The sequence below is a fragment of the Dasypus novemcinctus genome, chromosome 16 (assembly GCF_030445035.2).
Source record: "Dasypus novemcinctus isolate mDasNov1 chromosome 16, mDasNov1.1.hap2, whole genome shotgun sequence".
Taxonomy (NCBI): domain Eukaryota; kingdom Metazoa; phylum Chordata; class Mammalia; order Cingulata; family Dasypodidae; genus Dasypus; species Dasypus novemcinctus.
Genome location: NC_080688.1, coordinates 24,522,983 through 24,539,899, shown reverse-complemented (window position 1 = coordinate 24,539,899; position 16,917 = coordinate 24,522,983).

Genomic DNA, 16,917 nt, shown 5'->3' with positions numbered 1-16,917 from the left:
GCCGAGAGACTTTTGTTCATAGAAAGAACTTACATGGCTTCTAATTAATATTCAAGGACAATGAATAAAATTCCCCTAAGTAATTAATCCTGTGTACAGACTTGGTTATTTAAAATCCCCTTAGAGTTTAAGGTTTAAACATTCTAATTACATTTATAATTTTTTTTTATGTAACTCAGTCTCCCAGATCTTTTAAGAGGCCTAAACTTAACCTTCAAAATCAAACTTTCAGATTTTCAAATACTTTTAAATTCTCAAATTAATCATAATTAAACATTTAAAAGAAAAAGGTTAGTATGATTGGATTCTGCATAATGTTTCAAGAACCTTAAGTATATACCACAATGATTTTAAAATGTATTTGTAACTTAACAAGAAAGTGTAATCATTATGAGGTACTTATTTCTATATCTGCCCAGAATAAGTTATTTAGCCAGTCAAGGGGAACAAACTTCCCATCATGGGAAGGCCAAGATGCTAATTAAAAATTTGGGACCACAATATGATTGATTATAGTTCAGACACTAGGACATGGAAACTGAGTACTAAATTCTTGCAGTATGATTCTACACATTCTGTAAGTTAGCAAACTCAGCCTTTTCTTACTTCAGTTCTTGTGCTATGACAATGAGAGATGTAAAACCTCTTAACTTTCAGTTCAGGATTTAATTTCACAACCCAGTGGAACATCACCTCTGGGCATTCATTCGTTCATTCATTTACCTCTTTCAACATTTTATAGTCCATTTTGAATAGACAAAATCCTGTGCTAGGTTGAAGATAATTGGTTTCCCTCCTTGCTTCGGAGTCAAGTATTCCTTATCGTCCTATTGGCTTGGGCATCTTTTTATATTCCATAGATTTTAAGCCATGATTTAGGAGACATTTTATTGATAAACTCAATGATAACTACTACTACTATAGATAATGTGGTCTAAGTTTTAGGTAAAGCATGACTTCATGAACAATTAGGAGGGGACATGTTATGCTGCATTAACAACCTCCAAATGGTTTACAACACGGAAGGCTTGCTCACTTCTCATTTATGGTCCATGGCCATCCCAGTCAGCAGAGGTCTCTCCTCCCCCTCCACTCTGAGAAGAGCAGGATGAGGGGGTGTTATGAGTTTGGTCCATCCACAAAGAGACATATCACTTGCCCTCAACTAATGAAGGGGCCAGATACTTCAGTCTCCTAGGGCCCTAGAAGAAAGGGAGACTAAGCAGCAATAAGGGCGACCACAATCCACTTATGTCTTGAAGCATTTGTGGTCATATATATATTGTTTTTTAACTGCTGTAATCCTCATTTTAGGATTTTAATAGAGAACGGTGAATTTGATCTCGAAGCAATCATTATTGTCCTATTACAAACATACATACATGTATTATTGTGATAGTTAGCCTTGTCTACTATGCCTGGTTATTCCCATTTTCAGGTGAGTAAACCAGCCAAGAGGAATTCATTTGCCCTGAAATGCATTGCCTTTCCAGTGTTTTCTTGTTTTATGTTTTGGTTCTTACATTTAGGTCTTTGATAGATTTTGAATAAATTTTTGTACATGGTGTGAGGTGGGTACCACCTTCATTCTTTTGCATATGGTTATCCAATTTCCCCAGCACCTTTTATTGAAGAGACTTTTCTTTCTCCATTGAGTGGACTTGGCCCCCTTGACAAAAATCAGTTGGCCTTAATGTTATTCATAATTGTGCCAAAAGATGGAAGCTTCCCAAGTGTCCATCAACAGATGAATGGATAAAGAAAAGGTGACATAAACATACATTGCAACATTATTCAATCATAAAAAGTAATGAAGTTCTGATGCTTACTATAACATGTACAAATCTTGAAGACATCATGTTGAGTGAAAAAAGCCAGACACAAAATGGTCGAGTACTATATGATCTCACTTTTATGAAATAAGCAGAATATGTATATTCATAAAGTGAGAAACTACAGACTAGATTACCAGAGACCACATGCATTGTGGAGGGGAATGGGGAGTCAATCTTCAGTTGGTACAGAGTTTCTGTTTGGGTTGATGGACAAGTTTTGGCAATGGGTGATGAAGATGGAGGCACAATTTTGTGTATCTTGCACCACTGACTTATATAGTCAAAAAGGAGGAAAAAGGGAAATTTTAGATTGTATATAAAGTACCGCACACACACAAACCCAAAGAATTGTACAATACAAAGAGTGAACTCTAATATAAACAGTAGGATAAAGCTAATAACATCATAATTTTGATTCTTGAATTACAATAAAGGTATAACAAACTTTTTAAAAAACTGTGAGAAGGGTATATGGGGATTTTTTGCATGATGTTTCTGTTAACTTACAGCTGCTCTAATTAAAAATAAATCAATCCATTGGCCATAGATGTGAGGATTTCTTTCTGAACTCTCAAATTGATTCCATTACTCTATATATCTGCTCTTGTGCCCATACCTTTTTGTTTTAAAATTTATTATTTATTTCTCCCCGCTCCCCCCTCGCAGCCCCCCCCCCCCCCCATGGTCTGCTCTCTGTCCATTCTCTGTGTGTTTTTCTGTGTCCACTTGCATTCTTGTCAGTGGTGCCGGGAATCTGTGTTTCTTTTTGTTGCATCTTGCTGCGTCAGCTCTCCATGTGTGCAGTGCCACTCTTGGGCAGGCTATGTTTTTTTGGTGCGGGGTGGCTCTCCTTGCGGGGCGCACTCCTTGCATGTGGGTTCTCCCTATGCGGGGGACACCCCTGCATGGCACAGCACTCCTTAGGCACATCAGCACTGCGCATGGGCCAACTCACCACATGGGTCAGGAGGCCCTGGGTTTGAACCCTAGACCTCCTAGTGGACAGTACCAGTTAAATCAAATCCGCTTCCCCATACCATGTTTTGATTCCTGTAGCTTTGTGGTCCAACTTTTTCATTTTCAACTTGGTCTTAGCTACTCAGGGTTCCTTACTATTCCATATAAATTTAATTTCTGCAAAGAAGGCTATTGGAATTTTGATTGGTATTGCATTGAATCTATAAATCACCATGGGTAGAATTTACACCTTCACAATATTTAAGTCTTTGAATCCATGAACATGGACTGCTCTTCATTTATTTAGATCATCTTTTATTTCTTCTGGCGATGTTTCATAGTTTTCTGTGTACATATTCTTTATATCCTTGGTTACATTTATTCCTAGATATTTGATTCTTTTAGCTCCTAGTGTAAATGGAATTTTTTCCTGATTTCCTCTTCAGATTGTTCATTACTAGTGTATAGAAGTGCTATGGTTTTTTTTAATATCGACCTTGTACACTACCACTTTGCTGAATTCATTTATTAGCTTTAGTAGCTTTGTTGCGAATTTTCCAGGATTTTCTGTATACAAGATCATGTCATCTGTATATAAGGGAAGTTTCCTTCTTCTTTTCCTTTGAATGTCTTTTATTTCTCTTTCTTGCTTAATTGCTCTGGCAGGAACTTCCCATAACAATGTTGAGTAGCAGTGGTGAAAATGGGCATCCATATTTTGTTCCTGATCTTAAGGGGAAAGAAAGCTTTCAATTTTTTACCATTGAGTATGATGTTAGCAGTAGGTTTTCCTTTTATGCTCTTTAATATATTGTGGATATTTCCTCTTATTCTTGGTATTCTAGGTGTTTTTATTAAGAAGCATTGTGGATTTTGCCAAATGCCTTTTCTGTGTCATTTGAGATGATCCTGTGGTTTTGTCCTTTGTTCTTTAATGTAGTGTATTACATTAATTGATTTTCTTATGTTGAACCACCTTCACATACCTGGAATAAATCCCAATTGATCATGGTGCATAATTCTTTTAATGTGCTGTTGGATTCAGTTTGATCATATTTTGTTGAGGATTTTTGTTTCTATATAAATAGCATAAGTGATATCAGGTCTGTAATTCTCTTTTCCTGTGGTATCTTTATCTGTCTTTGGTATTAGGATGATGTTGTCTTCATAGAATAAGTGAAGAAGTGTTCCTTTTCAATTTCTTTGGGAGAGTTTGAGCAGGATTGGTATAAATTCTCTTGGATTGTTTAGTAAAATTCACCAGTGAAGCCATCTGGTCCTGGGCTTATTTTTTGGAAAGTTTTTGATTACTCATTCAATTGTTTTCCCTGTGATTGGTTTGTTGAGATCTTTTTCTTTTTCAGTCAGTGTAGGTAGTTTGTGGATATCTAGGAATTTGTCCACGTTATCTAATTTGTTCACAGTGTAGTGTTAAAATCCTTTTTATTTTTGTGGAGTCAGTAGTCACTTCTCTTTCTGATTTTAGTTCTTTTCATCCTCTTTTTTCCCCTTTGTCTGACTGAAGGTTTGTGTATTTTATTATCTTTTCAAAGAACCAACTTTTGGTTTTGTTGACTCTTACTATTTTTTACTATTACTGTTCTTGATTTCATTGATCTCTGTTCTAATCTTTATTATTCCTTTCCTTATGCTCACTTTGGAGTTAGTTAGCTCTTCTTTTTCTATATCCTCCACTTGTCAGGTTAGGTCTCTGTTTTTGGAGTTCTTTTTTATGTAAGTATTTAGAGCTACAAATTTCCCTCTCAGCACTAATTTTGTTGCATCCCATAAATATGGGTGTGTTGTGTTTTCATTTTCATTAGCCTCAAGATATTTCCTAATTTCCCTTGTGCTTTCTTCTTTCATGCATTGATTTTTTTTGAGAGTATTGTTTAATTTCAACATATTTATGAATTTTCCAGTTCTTTCTGTTTTTGATTTGTGGCATCATTCCATTGTGGTTGGAGGAAACATTGTATGATTTCAGTATTTTTCCACTTATTAAGACATGTTTAATCCATTTACATTTAAAGTAACTACTGATAACACAGGACTTTCTTCTGCCATTTTGCTATTTGGTCTTGCAGGTACTTATACCCCTTTTGCCCCTCAATTCTGCCATTAATAAATCCCTTCTCATTTCCCTCTCTATATTTTTCAGATAATTTTGTCATTTCTACAGGGCTTAAATTTAATATCCTATATCTAAAACAATCACTTTTGTTTTAATACCAACTTAACTTCAATAGCATGTACAAACAGTGTTCTTATACCCCTCTGACCCTCTTAATCTTTCTGTTGTACTTGTTACAGATTATATCTTTATGCATTTTATGTTTAAATCCATAGATTTATCATTACTTTTATACATTTGCAATTTATAATCTTAACTAAAAAGTAGAGTTACATATCAAAAAAATACAACAAACGCAATATAACTAGCATTTATAATTACCTATATGGTTACCTTTACCAGGAGTCTTTATTTACGCCACTTTCAGTCTGAAGAACTCCCCTGGGCATTGCTTGTAGGGCAGGTCTAGTGGTGACAAACTCCCTCAGCTTTTATTTATCTGGGAATGTCTTAATCTCTCCTTCGGTTTTGAAAGAAGTCTTGCCATACATACAAATCTTGGCTGGCAGTTGTTTTCTTTCGCCACTTTAAATATATTTTTCCCACTGCCTTCTTTCCTTCCTGGTTTCTGATCAGCACTTAATCTTTTGGGGCTCTCTTGTGCATAACATGTTGCTTTTCTCTTGCAGCTTTAAGAACTCTCTCATCCTTGGTATTCAACCGTTAGACTTGTATGTGTCTGCAAATATTTCTCTTTGAGTTTACCTGACTGGTTCATTGAAATTCATTGGGAAGTTTTCTGCCATTTATTCTTTGAATATTTCTTCTGTCTCTTTCTCCCTTTCTTCGCCTTCTGGGACTCCCACAGTGTGAATATTGGTACACTTGATGGTGCCCCATTATGGCTCTCATAGCTTCTGTTCACTTTTTTTTCATTCTTTTTTTTTCTTTTTGCTCCTCAGCCAGAATCATTTTAATTGTCTTGCCTTTGAGTTCATTAATTCTTCCACCAGCTCCAGTCTGCTGTTGAAACCCTCTAGAGCCTTTTTCATTCAGTTATAGGAAAATAACCAGTCTCTAATTCTAGTATTTCTGCTTGGTTCCTTTTTACATTTTCTACTTCCTTATTTGTGTTCTCATATTGTTCATTCATTGTTTTCCTGATATCCTTTAGTTCTTTATGTTTTGCCATATTTCCTTAAGCATCATCATATATCATATATATATATATTTGCCTGGTATGTTTGAGGTCTAGTCCTTTTCATTGATGGTTTCTGAATTTTTATCTTGTTCTTTAGGATAAGCCATCATTTCCTGTTTCCTTGTCTTGTAATCTTTTGTTGTATCTGTACATTTTAAATTTTAGGGGGTTCCTTAAGTTTGTATCCAGCTAGTGATATGACAGAGATTTTCTTGAGTGCCAGGAGATAAAAACAAAAAACCCAATGCAAAACCCCTTTCAGTCTTTGCAAATTATTGGTACTTTGGCTAGTGCTCTCCTTCAGAGTTAGGCTTCCTATCAAGAGGATCAACCTGAGACAAAAGTGATGTGCAGGGTCCTGTCCATTTTTTCTGAGCCTACTCTTGTCCTGGGCTTGTATTTGCTTGTGGTCTTAGTAATTCTGCAGTCCAAATGTCTCCTTTACTCCCTATGAGAAGGATGTTCCTCCTGAGATCCTCAAGTCTGTGTCTTAAAGTTGGTAATCTCTTTTGACTTAATTGCTGCTTTTTTTAAAAAAGATTTATTTATTTATTTATTTCTCACCCCTTCACCCCCCCCCCCCAGTTGTCTGTTCTCTGTGTCCATTCGCTGCATGCTCTTTGTCCACTTCTGTTGTTGTCAGCGGCACAGGAATCTGCGCCTCTTTTGGTTGCGTCATCTTGTTGTGTCAGCTCTCCGTGTGTGCGGCGCCACTCCCTGGCAGGCTGAACTTTCTTTCACGGTGGGCGGCTCTCCTTACGGGGCGCACCCCCTGCGCACGGGGCTCCCCTGTGCGGGGGACACCCCTGCGTGGCACAGCACCCCCTGCAGGCATCAGCACTGCGCATGGGCCAGCTCCACACGGGTCAAGGAGGCCCAGGGTTTGAACCGCAGACCTCCCATCTGGTAGATGGACGCCCTAACCACTGGGCCAAGTCAGCTTCCCTTAATTGCTTCTTAAACTGTGTTAGCTGTGAATAAGCTGCTTCTTCCCACAGAGCAAATTCTGAAAGTAAGAGCTAGAGATGAGCTTCCTGATTCAGTCTTTCAGGCTGCCAGCTGACAGATTGGCACTGACATACCGGCACCCCAGTGTTCACATAAGGGTTACTCATCTCCCTCCAGAAGAGGGCCAGGGATCAACAGTGGGAGGGCAGGCTGACTCCACGCCACATTGGGGAGGGGAGGGGATGCAGGCCAGCAAGGGTGCCACAAGCTTTGTCTACCATTCTTTACAGCTGTGTTTTATTGATTTGGCACTTGCCAGCTACAGCAATCTTTCAGCTGTTACTGAAGTTTTGAGGAAGACAGTTTGCCAGCTTTTGCTTCTTGTTCAAAGCCTCTGGGAGGGAATCTTGTGCCACCATTTTGGCCGTCCTAATATTCTGTTTTTTTTCTGTCACCATTTAACAATGAATTCTAACTCTGCTGGCCACAGTTGACTGATCCCAACTAGGCTTCTGGGTCAAACTGAGCTAATTAGAGATCCTTCCTTGGGATTCTGGAATTTGATCTATCTAGCTTTAGTCTGAATACACTCTTGAACTAAGGAGATGTAAACTCAACATTGGATGACGGTGACTGTTTTCTCTCTTGTGGCCTGGGGAACAGAGAAGGCTGGTCTGCAGTGAACCCTGCTTTTTTAGATTTCCTTTAGAACTCCAGCCACTGGAGTTTTACCCTTAAAGCCCAGCTGGCTCCTTGCACTTGGGTTTCTGCAGAGCACCTTTTGGCCAGGGACACATTTCCAAAATTCCCTTGTGTGATTTCTCACTCAGGACCTACTGAATTAGACCCAGGGATAGAGGGAACCAGTGGTTACCTATCCCAGTTGTCTTTTCCACCTATTCTCACCAATCACTTGCATGCTATTAATTTGTTCAGACAGTGAAACTGTAACTTACTTCCATTTCTTTCAAGTCTTTCAATAGCATTTTCTATTTACAGATTTTATATTTTAAAGCATCAATACCATGGGCCCCTCCAGTGAGGGCTTCTACCCTGATGAAAAGTAGGAAGCTCCGAGGCTCCCTCCTGCTGTTACTGGATTTTATCTAGGTTCTTTGATTATGTTGCAGAAATGAATTTCAAGAGCATGTTGGGTGAGTTAGGCCAGTAATTTATTCAGGTGGGGTGGGAAGAGAAATGGGAGAAAATAACAGATCACGGGTCCCAGGCAGAGAGGAAGGGGCTGAAATGATAGAGAGCTGATTTACAGACTTCAATTCCCCATTATAGGTTATAAATCCCCAGGTTTACTTGCGTGGCCACAAGGCAGAGGGAAAATGGTAAGAACGGTGCGCAGAGGGCAGGATGGGTCCAGAGGCAAGAGAGTGGAGAGCGAGAGTGACCTTAGGCTCTGTGCCTGCCTTTTTGAACTGCCAAATATTCCACCCCTTTGCTAATGGAAGGGGAGGAGTTTCAGCTGTTTGCTATTTTGCTTGATTATACCACCCATCAATTCTCTGTGAAGACCTAGTGATAAAGTCCTTAGGGAATATCCAGGGCTTCTCCTGACTTCCAGAAAAAGTCTTCGTTCTGAAAGGCAGAATCTTGGGAAGGGTCTCCCAGCAGCCCTCTTGGGGTTTCCTTTCCCAGTTCCCCCATGCTCTGACTGCTCCACCTCTCTCTGCAAACTTCTAATATGCTTTCCCTCTTCCTCTCTCAAAGAGGCACTTAATAACGTGCTCCTGCCCCCATACTTAAATGCATCTGTATAGCGCAAATGTCAGCCCTGACCTCTTCCCTGAGCTCCAGGCTCCTATAGTCATCTATTTCATATCTCTGCTTGGATGTTAAAAGGCATCTGGAACTCCCCATACCCTAACTGAATTCTTGATTTCTTTCAATACCATTCCTTACCCTGTGGTCCTCACCTCAGGCCATATCCAAATCCATCAGCAAATTCTCTCAATGCCACCTTCAAAAAAAACCTTGCAGGGGAGTGGATGTAGCTCTCTGGTTGAGTACTTGTTTCCCATGTGTGAGGTCCTGGGTTCAATTACCAGTATCTCCTAAAAAAACAAAAACCAAACCAAACCAAACCAAACCAAATCCTTGCATGCTGCCACTGCTCATCACTCCATTTCCCATACCCTCGTAAAAGCCATAACATCTTTTGCCTGGGCTCCATACCAGAGTGCTAATGGGTCTCCTTGCTCTTCCTCTTACATCCCTAAAGTATGCTACACATAGAAGACATAAAAAGCCATATTTTTTACAAATCATAAAGTATATCACCTTAAGCCTTTAGAGGCTTTCCATCCCACTCAAATCTAAATGCCCCTCCGTAGCCTACAGGGCCTGTGTGGGCTGACCCTGCCTGCCACACCCCTACTCTACCTCTCTTCCCTCTACCTCCACTAGTTACATTTGCTGCTCCTCAGACCTGCTACATTCAGAGTGGTCTCTGGGCCTCTGTCCTTCTGCCCCCATGGCCAGCAGTGCTTGCTGTGTGGTTTCACTCAGGTGTCTGCTCAAAGGCCACACTTCTAGAAGACCCTTCCCTTTGTACCTAGAATTGCCTCCTCCACCCTCAAAGTGCCCTATCTCTTTACCATGTTTTATTTCACTTCACAGCACTCCTCAGTCCTTAAAAGTATGCTATCCATCTATTTGTTGATTGTCTGTCTTCCCCTTAAAAGGTGAGCTGTGTGAGTCTCTTCACTGTTGACTTCTGGAACAGAGCCTGGCACCTATTAGGCAGTCAATAAATATTAACAAATACATGAGCAAAAGCACTCAACAAATGCTATTCTGTTTTTTATTGAAGTTGGCTGGTCTCCAGTAATACTCCTTGCCGTTCGTAATTTCTATCAACCAATATTTATCCAACACTTTTTAAACCAAATAGATGTGAAATTACTTATTTCATGAAAATGTCATTTAACTTATGGGCCTTTTTGTTGCCCCAGGCCTCCATGCCTGACTTAATAGCCAAGGCGCATTTAGGATTTAAAGATATACTATGGGACCTCATGGTGAGTGTTCAGCTAGCTACCTGCCTTGACTGGTCCCTTGAGGATAGTAACCATGGATCTTGGGTTCCGAGTTTTCCACAGCTCAGGGCCAAACCACAGAGTTACTGCCTGAGGCTAAGATAAGATTTGACAATGATTTCACAGGGGTGATAGTTTGGAGGGGTGGTGATGGGGCGAGGAAAAACAAATAGAAACCAAAATTGGTTTGAACTGCCTTGTTCAGATTTTAGAACTTCCTCTTCACAGAAAACTTGCCTTTCCTCTTCACTTAAAGCATTTCTTAAGCCCTTTTCAGAATTTATAGTTTTGGGTTTCACAGTCCTAGAAGTAGAACATTTTACAGCTTACATTTTTGCACCAAAGACCTTGATGATGAGAACCATCAACCTTGCAATAGCTTATTGCAGAGAGCTTGTAGAATTTCCCTCTCAGAAAATTTTTTTCCAAAACTAACTAGCATTTCAACTTTTTCATGGGATTTGTGTTCCATCCTGCTGCTAAGAGTTCCTTCCCTTCTGGTAGTTTTGACAAATGTTAAGTGGGATTTGATTAGATATGATTTTAATTAAGGAGCTTTATAAATGTCACTGGGCAGTTACACCTCACAGAACCATGCAGATAATTATTTTTTAACTTTGGGCTAAAGTTAAAGTGGATTTGCTATCAGACTGTGATGTTTGAAGTATTGTATTAATAGAAACAGCAACAAATGTTTTGATACAATCCTAGGTTTTGAAAGTGTATTAGTAGCAGAGTTTGTTTTTCCAACATCTTCAATAGCTTCCTCAGTCTCAGAATATTTTCCTTCTGACCTCCCCATCCCCACGTGAGCCCAAGGTCCACATTCACTGGCATATGTATGCAAATAGATGAATACCCTGATGGAAGCAAAGATAGTTGTGTGGTCCTGTCATCTTGCAGGTAAGTTTAAGAGGGATATGTTCAATTTTAATTTTAATTAAACCTAGTCTATAGTGAGGTAGAATTGAGTCGAGGTCTTTACTGTCCATTGACCAACAACTCAGTGTTTACCTCCATTGTATTTGCCCTGCCCATCAGCCAGCCACTGGGCTCTTATTTCTAGAAAGACTCCTTACCAGAATCACCAGCATTCTCTTAGTTTCTTGGAGTTGGGCATGGTCAAAGACCCATGTTCTGCCTGTTTGGATTGGTTTGGTATGGTTCTACAATGACTCAGGGCTCCCAAATTTGGTTTGGAGTAACTGTGCACTCAGTCTTTACCCAGCTTATCCAACATGCTTGACAAAGTGCCCAAGCACTGAAGTGATGACCTTAATGAAGAACAATTCATAACTGTCACGTGATGAGTCCCTGGTTCTTTCTAGATGAGGCAGCCTAGTTTCATCCCTCCCCAAAATTTCTGGCTATAGGAAGCTTGGCTTCTTAAATCTTGAAATCAGGTATATTTTGCAATAATGAGGTGAGCCTTCAAGGACTCTGTGTCATTTAAGATTGAGTCGAAGTCTAATGTTTCCCTTTAGGATTCCTTTTGAATAATTGTGGAAGCTGATCACACCACCAACTTTGAAGACACATTGGTGTACAATGACCTTTGCCATCATTTTGGGCTCTTCATTCTGAAGGAACTTGGGCCTAAGTAGATGGTGAGATGAGATGGGGGAAGGAAATCACCTCAAAGAGGAATTTGAACACCAAGTTGCAGACTGCTCATTGGCTTGGAGAGCTTTGCCAGTTAGACCAGCTGGTGTGAGGGGGTCCCCAGGGGGATGGAGGGTTTACATTGTGCTGTGTTACTTGGATTATGTGTAATAATTGGAATTTTTCTCAGCCACTCTGTGGCTTACCCATAGTAAACTAACCAAGGCAGCAAACATAATATTGAAAATATATAAGCCATTGCTGCAGCTCAACTATAGAATTATTAAAAATCAGGATAATATTGTTTACTTCTGAGACACTTTCGAGTAGTAGACGCATTGAAGAAAATGTATTGTCAGGATTCTATTGGAATTCAAGACATCGGTCTCTCACACTTCAAGATTGGCCTCCAGCACTTAATGGAAATGAAATGAAACAACATCATCTTGTGCTTTGTACTATGAAAACGGAGCCCAGCGTGCCTCACTGCAGGTCAAGGCGAACCGCAGAACCACCACTGCTCCTGCCATCCCAACTCCTAAAGGAGTCACAATCTTCTGCCCAAGCAGCACGCTCTTGCCAGTCTGGTCCTGGAGTAAATCACGGAGATCAAAATTGAATGGGAACAACGCAGGCCTCTTGTCTACCTTTCTGACAGCCCAGGCCAGCATCCGCCCTGAATGTATTTCTTCTTGGGCCTTGCAGGAGAGAGCACCCAATTCACCATCATTTAGCCTAGCTTTTGGCCCCACTGCTAAGTGCTCTTACTTTTCTGCCTTTGACCCACGGTAGGCTGAAATTAAAGGTGACACCAGCAAAGTTTTCATTTGGTTTTGGTGATGAAATGCTAGTTGTTAGCACGGGGTCCCCAAACCAGGACTTTTCTTTTCAGAGCTGAACGTTGACTTAATTTAATGCTCTCAGCCTAAGGCACCCTCTTGGCAAAAAAGCAAGTTCATTTATCTGTTTTCAGAGATGAGCCTAGAAAGGACAAGAAGAGGAAATAAATGGGACAGGAATTTTAGGATTCGTAGGATACAGCTACCAACTACCTGGATGGATCGTTCTCATCCATCCAGGAAGTACGTACTGAGACAGTTCTCTGGGGGAGCCACTGCGGGCCAATTGGAGACACGGCGAAAGTCACCTCGTGTCTGCATGACCCATGACCCAGGCTTGGTTCCTGAGTGGCCTGGACACAGGTGTGGCAGCCCCTGGAGACCCCACCATGGTCCCATTGACTCATTTCCACCTCTTCCCCTGTAGAAGTGCTGGAGGGTGGAGGGTCACTCCATCACCGCCTGTCGCCAAATGAAAACGCAGGGCCTTTTGTTAAAAAACCAGACAAGAAGCTGCTTTTCTCCCTCGGTGGTGTCTTTTCCGGTCTGTAGTGGGGATTTCACCGGCTGTTTACCATCGCTCTCCCTCACGGCGGACCCTAGTAGATGCCTGGGTCCTGCCTCGGGACCCGGTCCTCGAGGTGCCTGACCGCGGCCCTCCCGGGCCCAGGGCACTTCTGGGCCGCAGCGGGCACAGCGGCTGCGGGCAGGGGCTGTGGGGTGGGAGGCGGGAGGCGGGGATGCCTGGGAGGGGACCACACGGAGGCCAGGCCCCACGTCCCCACACGAGCTCCATCATCCCATAAGCCTTTGCCTGCGAACCACAAATTAAAGGATAACTTGAAGGATTCCAAAACGACCCCGTGCAGCTGCGCGGGTCTCCGGCCCGGGAAGCCAGCCCGACTCCAGCAAAAGGTGTCTGAGCCAGACTTCGGTGTGTGGCAGGGGCTAGAGCATACACCCCACCCCCACCCCCCATGCAGTGTCTTATTTGGAGGTGTTTCCGCCCCCACCCCAATTCCCTTCCATTCTAGAGGAGTCAGCCATGAGACCAGGCGGCTCTGGGTTCCAAGTGCCGTCCAAGGAAGTCCCAGGTGCCGCTCTCCGGTCCAAGCACTCCCGGCGCCCAGGATCGTTTGCAGGAGCTGTCGGAGGTTCTTCAGTTTCTTCCCTGGGCAGCAAATAAATACGTCTTAGAAGAATATCGATCATGTCTCATAATCCAGCTGCTTTGAGCTGCTAATCTAAAAGATATCCCCCGGGAGGGGAGGGGAGAAAATATTTACGGGCAGAGGAGGGGAGGCGGAAGGAACCCTAAAGCTTTATCAGGCTGCGTACCATATTCCTAGATTAAAATGTCAAAGAAAGGCTGCTTCAGTGAGTCTGGCGCGTTCCCACAGCCCCCTGAGCCCTTCTTGCAGCGAGGTGCACTGGCTGGTTTGATTCATTGTTCATCGTTTGCTTTCTCAAGTCCAGGTCGTGTTGCCTGCGTGAGGGCACCCCCAAGACCCCTGGAGAATGTCCTGCACCCCTGCCGGGCCCCAGTCCTAGGTCTCATCACTCAAACTGCACCAAACGGAAGCCCTAAGCTTGCAGCCGAGGTGAAAGAGAGAGCATTTGGCAAGTCGGTGGAGAGAGGGCAAAAGGGAGAAGCGATTAGAGCTCCAGGAACAGACGGACTGGCCGAGCGGGCGACCCAGGCCTGAGAGGAGGAGCCAGGAAGTCAGCTCTTCTTCGCTCTCTATGAAAACCACCTGTCCACAAGGGGATTGGGGTGAGATCTCGCCACCACCTCACGTGCTCTTCCGAGAGGCAGCGGTGCGGGGCGCGCCTGGGGGCGCCCTAGGAACGGAGCTCGTCGGGCCGGCCGCCTCGTGCTGTTTTCCTCCAGAACGCCTTGTCGCATGGATCGTTATTTGTTGTTTTTCCCCCAGCTTCCACCTCCTTTCCCGCCTTCATTTTGGAATAATGAAGGATTTAGGTTTATCCAGGAACGCCGGGTCTCCCAGGCGCCAGCGCAGAACTCTTCTCGCCGCCAGGTGGCGCTGCCGAACAAGCGTGGAGGCTCCGGGGCGGTCGCCGCGTCCTCACCGCGTCGGCGCAGGGTCGGCGCCGGGCACCCTTTCCCCGGTGACCCGCTCCATAACCGCTCTCCCTAGAGCCCTCGGCACCAGACCCTGGGAGCAAACTGTAGGATGGGCGCCTGTCGTTGAATCGGATGGTGTCTTTCAGCCGGGGTGTCGGTTCTCTCTGAATCACGCACACACGTGCGTGCACACTCATGCGCGCTCCGTGGGCGAACACTTATCCCCCCACCCCGGTGTTATTCTCCTAGCCCCGGGCCAAGGCATGAAATGATAAAGGTCTGGGCCTCAGGGCATTTGGGACAGCCGATCTTTGCGTAGTCTGCACTCTCCTTGCGGGTCATGTAGTGCCCCTGGCATGTCACAAACCAACCACGTCCTAACACTATGCAAATGGCCCACCCACGATCCGGCACTGTCCTTTATAGGGACCCACAGAGAGGCCTGAGAATTCAACATACCTCTCCCCCTGCCCTTTAAACTCTCCGCCTCCTGAAGACAGCAGGATGCCTTTATGATAGCCACTGCGTCACTGCGTGGCTACTGTAATATAAATCAATTTAAATGGAATAAAAGTAAAATTCAGTTCCTCTGTCTCATCAGATGCACTTCAGGGCTTCAATAGCCACGTTTGGCCCCTGGCTCCCACGATGGACAGAGTGGATATAAAGCCACTCATTGCAGAAAGCTCTGTCAGGCACACTGGTCTCGGTGAGCTTGCAAGCACCGTCTGGCCCCATACCACAGCTCCTGTGCTTGAGAAGCCGGTGCAGGCGCGGTGTCCGACGGCACAGCCCTGGAAATGGTGAGAAGACAGCCACGGCTGCCGGTCACCCCCCCCACGAAGTACCGGCAGAGCCGACTCTCAGACTTCCCAGTTCTGAAATGCAGAGCCAAGCCCTACAGCTCGCCCTCCTTTGGCTCCTCCGTCTGACCTCTTGGGTCTACAGTCTACTGGTCCAGGGCACCGACTGCCTAGGTCCCCAAGAAACCGGCATCTTCTCTATGGGACCTCCGGGGATGCATGCTTTCCCAATCGGGACTTCCTGTTGTCCGCTCAAGGCGAAGTTGTGGCGTCTTTCTGTTTCTGCCTTCAGACTGGTTTGTTGGATTGGAGGGGAGCTGTCCTAGTTTAGCAATTCAAAGACCCTTCAAAGCTCTGATGTGAATGGCCGGGTTCTCAGTAGAGAGACAAGGACTTGGTTACACAGGAAGTATCAGGCAGTGGTGCCTTGGGAGCAGGGAGGACATTCCTCAGTAAAATACTTAGGAGTTGGCTTCAGAATATATACCACCCAAATGTGACAGTCCAGATGGGCTTTCTAAGATACCCCTACAATTAACAATGACATATAAACGAGAGAGAGAGAGAGAGAGAGAGAGAGCCATGCTTTAAGTAAGGTGAACCTCTCCTTGCACCAGAAAGGAAATAGAAGCTCTAAGCCGCATGCTGGTGAAGTCCTGCTGGACGGAGGACATACCCCATACTTTTCTCATCTCAAACATTTGTTTCTTTTTTTTTTTTAAGGTTTATTTTTTATTTATTTCTCTCCCCTACACCCCCCCCCCCCAGTTGTCTGCTCTCTGTGTCCATTCATTGTGTGTTCTTCTGTGTCTGCGTCTATTCTTAGCAGCAGCACCAGAATCTGTGTTTCTTTTTGTTGCATTATCTTGCTGTATCAGGTCTCCGTGTGTGCGGGACCATTCCTGGGTGGGCTGCACTTTCTTTTGCGCTGGGCGGTTCTCCTTACAAGGTGCACTCCATGCACATGGGGCTCCCCTACGCAGGGGACACCCCTGCATGGCAGGGCACTCCTTGCGCGCATCAGCACTGCACATGGGCCAGCTACACACGGGTCAAGGAGGCCCGGGGTTTGAACCGCAGACCTCCCATGTGGTAGGCGGACGCCCTAACCACTGGGCCAATTCCACTTCCCCTTTATTTCTTTTATTTTTCCTTTTTCCTTTTTTATTTTTTTTTTTAAAGTCTTTTGTCTTCTCCAGATAAATTTTATTCAGATGCTTCTGGAAAACACTTGCCATCAGCTAGAGGCCAGGTGCCTCATCTTCAACAAAAAGGACTGGTCCAGAGGCCCATGGGAAGCACAATACCAAGTTCTCTGGTGCACAGGCTTTGCGGGCATTGCTTTCGTAACTCTGAGACCATCCCACCAGGCTGAGTCAGGAATGCAGAATTCTAGTGGAGGAGCTGATGGTCTTGAGATTGTTGACACAAGATTGAGTGGAACAAGAACTAATTACCTAGTACTGAATGAAGTGACGAAGAATGATTATAGATTTGTTTGGGTTATTACTGGTGTTTTAAT